This window comes from Balaenoptera borealis, assembly GCF_965194805.1.
Source record: "Balaenoptera borealis genome assembly, chromosome: 8".
Taxonomy (NCBI): Eukaryota; Metazoa; Chordata; class Mammalia; order Artiodactyla; family Balaenopteridae; genus Balaenoptera; species Balaenoptera borealis.
Genome location: NC_138865.1, coordinates 107836693 through 107849947, shown reverse-complemented (window position 1 = coordinate 107849947; position 13255 = coordinate 107836693). Strand labels below are relative to the sequence as shown.

Sequence of the window (13255 nt, the reverse complement as noted above, 5' to 3'; positions counted from 1 at the left end):
AGTTAAGCCCATAACACCATACAACTCTGTGATTCCCACTTCTAGGTTTTTATCCAAGAGAAATGAAAACATATGACCACACAAAGACACATATGGGAATGATTACAGCAGCTTTACTCATAATCACCCCAAACTGGAAACAACCCAAATGTCCATCAACTACTGAATGGATAAACATATTGTGATACATCCACAGAATAGACTGTTCCTCAGTGATGAAAGAAAGCAAACTACTGTTATGAGCAGCAACATGAATGAATCTGAGATGCATTATGCTAAGGGAAAGAAGTCAGACACAAAAAGCTATATACCTTATGATTCCATTGGCATCCTGGAAAAGGCAGCACTATAGGAACAGAAATCAGATCAGTGGTTGCCTGGCACTGGGGGTTGGGGGAGGGAATGGAATACAGAGGGTCATGAGGGAACTTCTGAGAATAAAGGAAATATCTACTGTATACCTTGATGGCAGTGGTGTTTATAGGATTGATTCTATGTTTGTCAAAACTCATCAAACCATACACCTAAAAAAGGTGAATTTTATTGAATGTAAATTTTATTTAAATAAATAATACTTAAAAAGAAAAAGAGAGAAACTGATAAGACCCAAAGAGGCTTATGAGCTCAAAATCTCCCAGGAAGTTATTTATACAGATTCAACTTGTATCCAGCATCTTGTCTGAGATATAATGTTTATTGAGATGCTAAGGAGAAAAATAATTACCCCCCATTAAAACAAAACATACAGTGATGAGAATCCAGGATGAAACCACTGCCCATCCATGTCTCCATCCTTATCGGACACAGTCTTGCACAGCTGTGTGGTCACTTCGCAGAGAGGAGGGCATGTTGATCTAAGAACTTCTGTGACCTTGGATTTCACTCTTGGGGGCATCACACACATTCTACTGCTAAGCAGTCTCATTTCTCCAAAGGAGTCATTGGATATTTTGGGGCCTCAGTTTCCCCACTCTTAGGAAGTATACGTGTCTTGGGTTTCTCAGAGAGAGATCCAGTATCTGTTGAAAAAGAAATGACAGTCAACATTTTTTAGATGCTTACCACGTGCTGCCCACTCTGCTAATAACTTACATGTGTGATGAGTGCTTGTTTCACTTCCTCAGCAACCCCCGTTTTGTAGATCAAATAGCTGACCCTTACAGATAGGCTAGAGAAGCAGGCACACAGTAGATACCATTGGTGTCCTGCCCGTTTTTCGTCGTCCTGACTACTTCAGTGCTCCTGGCCTGATTCCAACTGCCTGAGATCTTTCTCTGTTGAAACCTACTTTTCCCACATATGCAACAGGATGGAAACAACCCCACTGCATGATACTCAGCAGGAGTCAGTATATAATTATCCCAGCTCTTTTGCCCCTTGGGTGGGATAATTCTGAAGTCTGCTCTAAACCAGCTTCCTGAATGCTCCAGGGAGTTTACTCCCTTGCTGCTCACACATTATTGGCTGCCTTCCTTTCCCCCGTCTCACTTCCCATTCTTCCCCTGTGTTTATTTCCCCACAAAAATTAACTACCTGCACTCCAATCCTTACCTCTTTGTCTGCATGTAGAGTAACTCAAACTAAGAGCCATAAAAGCACCTTGGAGAGTTACTGCTGCCATGAGCATGAGAACTTGTTCTCAAAGGAGGCTCAGAGACCACATGTAGAATTAAAATAAATTCTTTAAAAAGTAGAGAGAATGTCCTAGAAGGTCAGAAGGAAGAGATTCCATGGAGAATTGCCATGCTGAAGAAAGACTTTATGGAAGTGTTAAGAATTGAGTTCAGCATTTAATCATGAGTGAAAATTAGGTGTCTCCTTAGTTGCACAGTACAAACATGTGGCTGATTGTCATAGTTGAGGGAATAACAGCAATGACACTGGTCAAAGAGAACTGGTATAAGGTATAAGCTCAGGCCCAAGGTAGACATATTGAATCCACCTGGATGTTTCGTTTCCTTCCACAATACCACCTCTCTAAAAGCCAGTCCTCCTCCTGAAGTGGAAGAAAGCAAATGGATTGTGTGGCCAGCTCATGTGATGACACCTGACAGATGGTTCCAGACCCCTGAACATCTCTGAGCTCCTGGCCCCCAAGCCAGGGCTGGGTGAGCATCAGTATCTGGAAAAGGTAGTGGCCCAGACTCTAGGAACACCTTCATCCTGACTCCAGAAGATAAGTTGGCATGATGACACCTCACGTATGACTACCTTTGTGCTATCTTTCATGTGTGGGCAATAATATTTATGTCATGGGACTGTCATGAGTAGTAAATGACACAATGTCTGTAAAGCTCATCATGGTGCCTGGCACATAACAATTAATGGGACCCCAATGAGCAAAATGTCTTAGTGCAGAAAAGAGACTGAGTCCTTGGTCTCAATAATGCTAGGCTAGGTTCTTGGAGGAGTGATGTACCTCCCACATCTCCATAAAGTCCCTATAAAGTAGAAACCATGATCTTCAGCCCCCAGGAGCTGGGGAGCTGGTGCACGTAGAGTACCAAAATGATGCTCTCAGTAAGTACCATTAAATCTCAGTCTGCAGTCATAGGAGGAGGTGTCAGTCTTGAAGAGAAATGGAGCATAGTTTTCTCTGAGTGGTCTACACCTACCCAAGGCATGACTCCAGAGTGGAGTAGCATTTTACCCTGAAGCTAAGGAGCTTGTATTTCAGGGTTCCTCGAGGCCCAGCGTGGTACCTCAAGGTTCCTGCATGGCCCTTCCAAGGCCCAGAATTCCGTATTCATACTTTGGCTTAGTTTTGTTAAATAGAGCTCCCTTCCCAGTTGAAGAAGCTTCAGTCCCCACTACCAGCTGAGGGCAAGGGTCGTTGATGGGAACATTGTCTGGGCTCATAGCTGGAGTCCAGATGAAGCTCAAGAGTTAATCCAACCAGAACCTTCTTCCTGGGCTCACTGTGTGTTCTTACAGGTCTTCTCTTCTTTCATCCATCCTTTCTCTCCTCCCTGCCTCCCTCCCGTAACAGAGTCGCAGACTGTCCAAATGTAGAGAGCATCAAGTTTTACCACCTGATCTCTGGAAGAAAGGAAGGAATTGCTCAGTGGCTGAGTTGAGCTAGAAATTAGGTTTCCTGTCCTCCAGTTTAGAGCCTTTTCTCATACTGCTCCCTCCCTCCCTCCCTTGCTCTCCCCCTTCCTCCCTGCCTTCCTCTTACTTCCTAGAAATAAAGGAGTTTCATCTTTTCTCTAAAAGGAAGTCACTTCATGAAAGTGGCCAACAAGGGACAAAGAACGTCTGATTTTTTTGGTGTCCAGCTCTGGGATTCAATTGTTTTCACTGGCCTTTTGTGCTCTTAGTTTATAAAAAAATCAATAGTTTAATATAGGAAAGAAGTCCCCTGGCTATCTCTTTAGAGTTGTTTTACCTTCATTGCAGGGCTCTGGCTCTGCCTGCCTGCCTGCTAAGAATCCCTAACTCAGATTATTTGGTGCAGCATCAGCCCAGCTGTCTAGAGTTGGTCCACCAGATGCAGGATGATGATCATAGTAACACCAGTGACAGAACTCAGACATGTGTCCAGGGCATTCTCAGAGACATTTCATGTGTGATGATACTCATATACATAGTCGACACTTAATAAATGTTTAACCAAACTGCTTCAAATAAATAATTACAATATCCAAATAGATAGGCTAGACAGCATTATCCTTACAATGGTAAGAGAAGCAGCTATGCAGTGAGGATCTATTGTATTTCCCACTGTTGGTATTAATTGTCTCCTCTTCAGCATACTCACGTGAGGAAACAATTATCCCCATTTTATAGATGAAGAAACTAAAGCTTAGAGAGTTTATGTGACTTGCCAAGAGTGCTGAGGGAAAGCACAACTGGATAATAGCATCTCCCTCATCTTGATAAAGCCCATATTTTCTCTGCTTGACCTTAGGTCCTCTTGGAATGTGGCAAAATACAATTCAGAGAGACTTTGTGATCTCCTGAACATCCATGGCTTGGCCTTAACCTTTTCCTTTGTTCTTTCCCCAACTCTAGATGACAGAAGATTGGATCAGGCCAGGGGGACTCTTGAATGATAAGCAACACATTCTTAGCTCCACGGTGGCCCATGATCCACGCTCTGACCCAAGATGAGGTGGGCCAATTGGGCTCTCTCCTTGGGAGTTAACACTTGAGAAACTCAAGGAGTAAACCAGTTGGTTGTGATTTCTGGTGTTGGAAAATCTTGCAGATACTCTGGCTAGGGGATCCCTTATGGGTTATGCTCAAGATGAGACAGGAGATAATTCATGTGAAATTCTCGTATAGTGCTGTCCGTGGAAAGTACTCAAGAAAGGACAAGTAAAATCATTGTATTCATTTCCCTAGGGCTGCTTAACAAATTACCACAAACTGCTTAGCTTAAAACAACAGAAATGGATTATCTCACAATTCTGGAGGCTAGAAGTCCAAAATCAAGGTGTCATCATGGCCATGTTGCCTTCAAAGGCTCTAGGGGAGAATTCTTCCTTGTTTGTTCCTAGCTTCAAGTGGCACCGGCAATGTTTGGTGTTCTTTGGTTCATAGGTGCATCACTTCAATCTCTGCCTCTTTCTTCACATGATGTTCTCCCTTTGGGTTTCTATCTTCATGTAGCATTCTTTTTTCTGTGTATGTGTCCAAATTTCCGTCTTCTTATAAGGGTACCAGGGATTGGGTTTTGGCTCACCGTAATTCTCTGTGACCTCATCTTAACTTCATTACATCTAGAAAGACCCATTTCCAAATAAGATTCCGAGATTCTAGAGGGGGAATGAACTTTGGGGGAGAAGCACTGTTCAGCCCTGTGCAGTCATTGTCATCATCCTCATCCTCATCCTCATCATCGTTACAGAAGAAGTGCAAAGTGCCTGGTAAAATTCTGGTACAGAATAAGTGCTCAATAAAAGAGAGCCTTAAATAAAAACAACAATAGCAGCAGCAAGAATAATGATACTAATAAATAAGATAATGTGTATAAAATATCTAGTGTCATGCTTAGCATATAATAGGACTGTTCATTCTCTTCTTCCCCAAAGCACCTAGCACACAGAGGTATACACAGGGTGCTCAATAAATATTTGTTGAAAAAACAGCACATTTCAGTTTCTTAGAAAAAGCCCCACCATTTGTCTCCAAGAAATTGACATCGGACATGGAATGGAGCAGCCCGCGGGGCTGTCACCTGGGAGTGGGAGGTGTGAGTGGATGACAGGCCAGCTCTCGGCTGTAGGTGCCGATGGCCACTCCTAATGAGACAGAGTGAGAAATGAGCTCAGTCCATGGAGCTATAGTTTAATCCTTCCTGAGCCCACGGGGGCCCAGCATGGTGACACCAGTTGTTTACAGATTTCTTTCTGGAAAAAAGCACAAGCTGTTTTTGGTTTAATGGTGCAAAAGGTATCTTCAGGACCCCTCTAACCCTCAGCACAGTTTCCAATACCACCTGGCAGAGAGCAGAATGGGAGGGCATGGATTCCAAGCCTGACTCTCCCCCAAGGATCCAAGTGGTCATGGGTGGGTTCTTTTCTATCAGTGACCCTCAGTCTTTTCATCTGAGAAGTGGGCATGATATACACACCACTGAGCCCTCTTGAGGATTAATGAGATAATGGGTCTAAAGAGAACTTAGTAACCTGAAAAGAAATGCAAGCATGTTATCTGTCTAGCAGTCCCACCCTACCAGATCTAAGCTTCTCCTCCCACCAAACACCTCTCCCTGCTGATGTGGATTGCTTGTTCTCTCTTCATCAAACTGCATGCTTAGGAAAACATTTGAAACTGACTTGAATTCTGATACTGATGAGTGATGACAACTTCAAGTGTTACTTCCCTAGGAATCTCTTCCCAATAGGGACCAATACTTTAAGCTAGATGAATTTATTTATTAATTCATTCATCCATTTATTCATTCCACTGTGCATTTATTCATTTGTTCTTAGATCCATCATCCATTTGACTATGATTTATTGAGCATTTGCTCTGTGCCAGTCATTTCCTAGGTATGAAGATGAATCCAGCAAGGACTCTAGTTTCATGGCACTTGCAGACTCACGAGGGAAGTATATGAACACAAATAACCAAGGCAAAATCATTGTTTATGAATTAGGGCTTTCCTTCTCTCTGAACCTCAGTTTCCCAGCTATAAAATTAGACACCTGGACCAATTGTTCTTAATTCGCTCCCCCTAACAATCTACGAAATGACTGTACTATTGGAAAGAACACTGAACTGGGACTCAGGACATTCTAGTTTGGATCCTAACTCAAATCAGAAAGGTCTGAAGCCCTTTTCACTCTGTGCACCTCAGTCTCCTAGTGTACATGATGTATGTGTGTGTACATGATGAGACAGGGTGAAATAATCCCTAAGATCCTTTCAGTTTAGAGTCTTTTACTTTATAAGGTCATTCAACTCCTTGTCTGGGGTGCCAGTGACACAGCAGTAGCAGCTGAGCAAAGATTCAGAGGAAGACACCAAAGAGAAGGCTCAGGAATGGAGCTCTTAGAAGCCTCTGCTGATTGTCGGCAGGTGTTTTCCTGGGATGCTCGGCATCCTGCCACGGCTGGTGATCTCTGTCTTCTGCTCTCATAGGCTGAACGTGGAAATGTCGGAGGCAGAGAACAGACACCTCCTTTTCCTCACTGCGGCCAGCCTGCCACGACATGTCTGTATCCTAAGCCAGGTAGTGTGATTACGTGGGAGGCATGCTGGCACCTCAGCAGCCGGGGGGTGGGGGAGTGGGCATGGGGAGGGCGAGGTCTGGCTGAATCAGCCTTTCAGGAGAGGAGGTTTAGTGGTGATCAGCCCGCCATTGATTTGTGTTTTGTTTTGGCAGCTTTTGGTAGCCCAGGGGACCCAGTCTCAGAGGTGGGGCAAGAGGCTCTGCCATGGTCGGGGATGCTAGTGCATCAGCACACACACAGCTGCCAATGATCAGGGCTAAAACAGCAGTTCTTCAGCCAGTGGCTGAAGACTTCCAGAGTACAATCTCAAAGAACTTCAGAGATTCTGTATGTGCTCCGTGGACTACTGAGCCTTTGAGATATCTCAGCACAATCCATTGGTGACGAGCACACCCCCTCTGCCTGCATTTGAATTCTGCCTCTCCCACTTCCCAGCTGTGTGCCTGGGGCAGATTTCTTTACCTCTCCATGCCTGAGTATCCTCATCTACAAAATTACAACAAATACTTGAAGTTGTGAAGGTCATTAAATGAGTTGATGCTTAGAAAGCATTTAGAATAGTGAACTGTGTCTGGAGCATAGTAAACAACAAGAAAGTGTCAATTCTGTATAAAGTGGAGCGAGAAAATAATACTACTAATAATACTGACAACAACAATAATAATAACTCCCTCTTGGAGCTTCTCAGGCACAGCAGCATGGCAGGGGTTTTGGGAAGTCTTACAACACAGAAACTTGATTAACTTTCTTTAAATGAGAGATGCTAATAGCCCCTACCTCACAGGGATTTTGGGGAGTTAAATGGGATTACGGATGCAAGCACTCTGCATAGATTCTGACACACAGTTAGTGATCAGCAAAACGTAGCAGACGTTGTTGTTGCTGAATTCCTGTCCAAGTGAGGGTTAAAGTGGCAGTTGCCTGTGACTTTGGAAGGTGATTTATAGAAGCTAATGGTTCTTTTCAGCGGGCAAGAGAAGGATATCAATCGGTGAAAGTAAGCTGTAAGTGAAAATTGAAACTGTCAGGTGGCGTGGACTTCCTGCTCAGTCTCTGGCAGTTTTTTCTCTCTTCTTTTAATTAAAAGTTTTTGTCTTCTGATGTAGAAGTGAAATAAATCCCTTCTGACCTTAGCATGCTCAGTGCCTACCTGGAACAGAAGCCTGCCCTTGTAGGCACGGATGTCTTCCTTCTGGGGAGTCCAGCGCTGGGACCTGCTCCTGAAATTCACTCAGTTAGCAGGACATCCAGCACGATGCTCACAGTGGCTTTGGATCCTGACCTGAGTTTAAAACCCAACTCTGTGACTTCCTGGATGTCGGATTTTGGCAGGTTATTCTGAAACATGTTTCTATCTTTTGTTTAGTGAAATGGTGTTAAAAATGCCTGCTTTAAAAGGGTTTTTTTCAAGAATTAAATCAGAAAAAGTATTTCTAGCACAGTGACTAAACACAGAATCTCCTTGATAAATGAGAGTCCTTTTCCCCTTCTCCCTTCCTCACTCTGGGCTCTGATGCCTTGTTCTCTGGAAACATTTGACTTTCCCAACTCAATTAACCAGCATTCTCCATTTAAGGACACAGTATGGGCTCCATGGTTAAGAGAGCAGACTCTGGGTTCATACCACCTGGATTGGAGACTCAGTTCCAACATCTATTGTGTGACTTTGATCAAAAGTTAATCTGTCTGTTCAGGTTACCTGTTACGGCATTTAAAAAAATCTCTAAACTTAGTGGTTTCCAATAGACATTTTATTTTGACCACAATTTAGTGGATTAAGAATTCAGGGCTCAGCTGGGCAGTTTGTCTTGGATCCATGTGGCATCATCTGAAGAATCCCGTTCTAAGATGGTTATTTCACTCCCATGCTTTGTGCCTCAGTGCTCCTCAGACTGTAGCTATTTCCACGTGGAATCCCATGCTCCACAACCTCTCCCCGTGGTTTGTGCTTCTCATAGGTTGGTTCTTGTAGAATCTTCTCATAGGTTCTCAAGGTTGTTGGACTTTTTACAGTTTCTCAAGGCTCTAAGAGATAGAGAGTATTACAAGAAAGGCTTCTTATGACCAAGCTTCAGAAGGTCCAGAACATCATTTCTGCTGCATTCTCCTGGTTGAATAAGTTATTAGGACAGCCTGGATTCAAAGAAAAGGGAATTTGACTCTCTTTCTCAATGGGAGGAACAATAAAAAATGTACAGCCATTTTTAACATATCACATCCTTGGAGCCTCCCTTTTCTACCTCAAGGGACTTGTGGAGAATCAAATGAGATAATGAACAAAAAAGCATTTAGCACAGCACCTGGCATGCAATAATCACTCAATATAAAGTTAGCTGTTATGATTAGTTGTCTCTTCTCCATCCAAGCCTTCTTCCTCATGGCCACTGCCTTCTTCCTCATGGCCACTGCCTCCTTCCTCACCACTTTCCCCCTGCATACACAAACACATCAGTTTTTCCCACTTTGAAAATAAATATGAAGGATGGAAATCTGGGGAGAAATGGGAAAGCCTTGGGGAACCAAATTATGCCCAGGCTATAATTCAAGCCTGGACAACGGTAGTAGTGGAGGGAATAGAAAACGTAGAAAAGTTCAAGAGCTATTCAGGAGTTACACTGAAAAGATCTCAGTGATTGATATATTGATTATTTGATGTAATGAGTGTGTAAGGAGAAGGAAAGAGATGAATTGAGGGTGATGCCCAGGTTGCTGACCAGAGTGACTGACTGGATGATGTTTTTCACAGACAGTAAACACAACATTGAAGTTCTGCTGGCTGCCACCTCTTTTACTTATATGCTTGTCTTCCTCACATTTGCAACATGCAACCTCCTAGGAATTTAGACCTTGCTCTTTCAGTAACAGGGAACTCTGGAAGCTTGTTGATCAGAGGAGTGACACGAAACAAGTTGTTCCTTAGGGGGATTACATGGTTCATAACAAGGCAAGACAGATGACTACCTTGTATCCGTTTTGGTCTGGTCATATTTAAGACTTTTCACTGTATTAATATAGCCTTGTCTTTTGCACAGAGAAATGGCAGTGCTCTGGTGGAAAGTTGTAATTGCAGAGAAAGTGCAAAAACAAACAAAGCTGCTTTGTTGGCTTTCCAACTTAATGAGAACACAGGCTACTCAGATTCCCAGGGGGTACATGTGACTTGATTATTATCCAGAGGTCCTATCCGTTTGTATCTCCATCAGCCTGAGGTGGCATCCCAGATGAAGTCTGTCTATCACCATGCCTCGTACACCCCCTCCAGCTTGACCCTTCTTTATGATCTTTGGCTTAAATCAGAGCTCACAGCTCTATGCACAGCTCCAGGCCTCTCCAAATACCCTCTGACCAGGGAGGGGTCTTCTGTGATATCTGATCTGCCTTGTGACTCCAACTGGTGCCACACAAGTTTAGTTTTTCCCCAGAGTAAATGCACTACAGAGAAACCCTATAAAAATACACATATCATGATGACATGATATCAGCTGTTACATGTCATATCGGGTATAACATGGTAGGCAGTTCTCCCCTGCGTCATAATAGCCTTTTAGTTTTTTCTTAAATTTTGCAATAATGGGATCCCACATTGTACACAATTGAATTTTTAGACCCTATTTGGAGCATTATAATGGAGGATTACTGCTATAATAGTAACAGCAACAATAAAAACAGCAATGAAACTGATAACAATAACAATTAGAGTAACAACAACAGCCAACTTTAAAGTGTGCTTATTACATGGGAGGCATTGCGCTAAGCATTTTATATATGCTTATCTCATTTAATCACCATGAGAATCTTATGTCTCAGATGATTTTTATGTGCGTACTACAGATAAAATTTAGAGAGGTCAAGTAATTTGCCCAAACAGGTAATAAGTAGTGAAGCTAAAATTCACATCTGGGTCTTTCTGACTTGGTTTCCCTGGTGACTGGGGATAGTCACATTATACAGCCCTGGAAGGTTTCTTGGGTGCATTGGGTTTGACCTGAGCTTTGTCTTAATGAAGGGGTTGCAGTCTAGACTGGTTTCCTTTACTGAGTGCTGTACAGAGGGCCCTGACATCCTGCTGGATGGAAGATGATAGAAACATATTAGGCAATCAAAATGTAAACGTTTCCACTTAAAGAGCAAATTGCGGAACACGTAGGGGACTTGAGATCCATCACATTGGAATTCAGCAGCAAGGGTAAAAGATCCAGGGTATGGTAATAAGTTGCAGAGCAAGAGAGTGTCTGGAATGGTGATTTAATTAAAGATAGTGGGATAGGTTTCATCTCCCCACTGCTACTGACACAGGCAAGTGACCAGGGCTCTGGAGGACAGGTGACAATCAGCGCCATTCATGGGGGCTCCAGGGGAGATTTGCAGAGACTTATTGTCTGAACTCTCTTCTGGCTAAAAATCTTAGACCTGATTCATGCATTTATGATGATATAGATGCCAGACTGGAAATGTAAAGAGTGGAGAGGGTGAGGTGTGAGAGTTCTGGGAAGTGGGGCGACCTGAGAACACACGCTCCTCCTGAAGGAACAGCCGCCATTGACCTCCAGCTAATGGTGGTGTATGGCTCTTTTCATCTTTTGAGGGAGGCAGGACATCAGAATGTCTACATGAAATATGCAGACTTATAAAAACTAGGAAAAATACAGAAAGAAAAAAATCCTCTGGTCCACGTCTGTTGGGCAAATAAATCCTGTGTTTCTGTTTGGAAATACAGAACTTATTCAAATGTTACTTCCTCTAGGAAACCTCTGTATTTGTTTGATAGGGCTGCCATAACAAAGGACCACCAACTGGGTGGCTAGAAATGACAGACATTTTTCCTTTCACAGTTTTGGAGGCTAGAAGTCTGAAATCAAGGTATTGGTAGAGCCATGCTCTCTCTGAAACCTGCAAAGGAATCCTTCCTTACCTCTTCCTAGCTTCTGGTGGTTTTCTGGCAAGCCGGTGTAGGACTGAAAGTTCAAACCCTCTAATCACTGGATTGGCTGCACTGGCATCCAGCCCCCATCTTTAGGTGCCTTCCAAAAGTCGTAACATAACGAAAGTCATCTTTATCACCTGGAACATCACTTAGGAAGTTCCAAGGGTTTAGGAGCTCTGTGCCTTGGAACTGTGGATGAAGACCAAATTTCTTGTTATAAATTACAGTATCACAAATACCTTGGGAGAAAGAGCTCTGGAAGTCTTCACAGAAGAGTCATTTATGTCAGAGGGGTGTGGTCATGAAGGATAACTAAGATTTAATAGGTTGGGAGGGAAATTGGGGAATAGAGAGGCCAAAGCAAATCCTCAGGAAAGAGTTTTAAGGATGGGTAAGAAGATGAGGAGACATTCAAGGCAGAGCATAAGGTGCAGGCCAAACCATGGAGTGTCAGAGAACAGAGTGGCTTCAGAAGCTATAAGTGACGGGGTGGTGGTGGTGGGATGAACTGAGAGATTGGGATTGACATATATACACTAATATGTATAAAATAGGTAACTAATAAGAACCTGCTGTATAAAAAATAAATAAATAAAATGTAAAAAAATTTAAAAAGAAGCTGTAAGTGATGAGGAGTGATGGGGGCCTGTCAGGGAGAGGGGTGAGAGTGAGGCTAGGAGATCAGGAGGAGCCATATGGTGAAGGGTCTTGAACCAGGGTAAGAGTCTGAGTTAGCGAAGTGGCCATGGGATGGAGAGAAAGAGACTTGGGAGATTTGCTCAGGTGGAATATATAAGAGGTAGCATTTAGTTCACAGACTTGGTTGTGCAAGTTATAGGGCTTTTATTTTCCTCCTATAATTGAAAGTAATTTCTATTTAAGCCACGCTTCTACTATATGGGAGGCATGTATTTATGCCTTGGTAGATTCTCCCCTTTCTGTTGAGTTGTATCTAAGTTCTGGGGGATATGCATAGGGATAGGTGTGCTGTGTGTGGAATCTGTTAAGATCTACTCCTTTTATGGCCCCTGGCATGAGCTTAGCAGGTAACTGCTGAATTCCCCCATCTTCTCCACCACAGCCCTCTCTGAGTGGTCTATCTCTTCACACATGTGTGCCACCACCCAGGAAACATTGTCTTGACTTCTGGGTAAACTCTAGGAGACCATCTCAGTCCTGTCTGCCCAAACACTGGGGTCTTGTAAACTTCTAAACTTCTACCCAAGAAGTAGGAGCATATTAACTCTCTATTCTCAGATTCCCTAAACCAGTGTTGGGTTTCTCCAATTCCTTGGTTACCCTGGGGGAGACAGAGCCAAGGACACCTTTCTCAAATACATCAATGATGTCTAACTCACTTAATTTGTTTCACTTCACATCTTTCCTCTTCACATCTTTCATCTTTCCCAAATGATGATTTGGGTCATCATTTTTTATTTCAACATTAAAAGTGAGGGGAAACTTTTAAAATCTAATTCAGAGTTTCTTTACATGGGGTCTGGTGGAATTCTAACTGAAATGTATCATTTCCTTCCCTTACAAATGTAAGAAAAAAATCACATTGGTTTTAACAATACCTGTGGCTTTGTAAAATACAGAAATAATAGATATCTTCATATCACATTATAGGCTTTGAAGATTTCAAAAT

The 13255-nt window shown here is 42.9% G+C and overlaps 1 protein-coding gene across 3 annotated transcripts in view; it reads left to right on the top strand.

Annotated features, from left to right (window-relative positions):
* BRINP1 (BMP/retinoic acid inducible neural specific 1) overlaps positions 1-13255 on the top strand; it is a 504031-nt gene that overhangs the window by 101360 nt on the left and 389416 nt on the right. Inside the window, exon 1 of one of the 3 annotated variants that reach the window (XM_082402245.1) lies at positions 3793-6664. The exons of 1 other annotated variant lie outside the window; for it this stretch is intronic. The gene's annotated coding sequence lies outside the window, so the exon portion shown is untranslated. Of the gene's footprint in view, positions 1-3792; positions 6683-13255 lie in introns of those variants that run through there. One more of the 3 variants, XM_082402243.1, reaches the window with a different exon arrangement.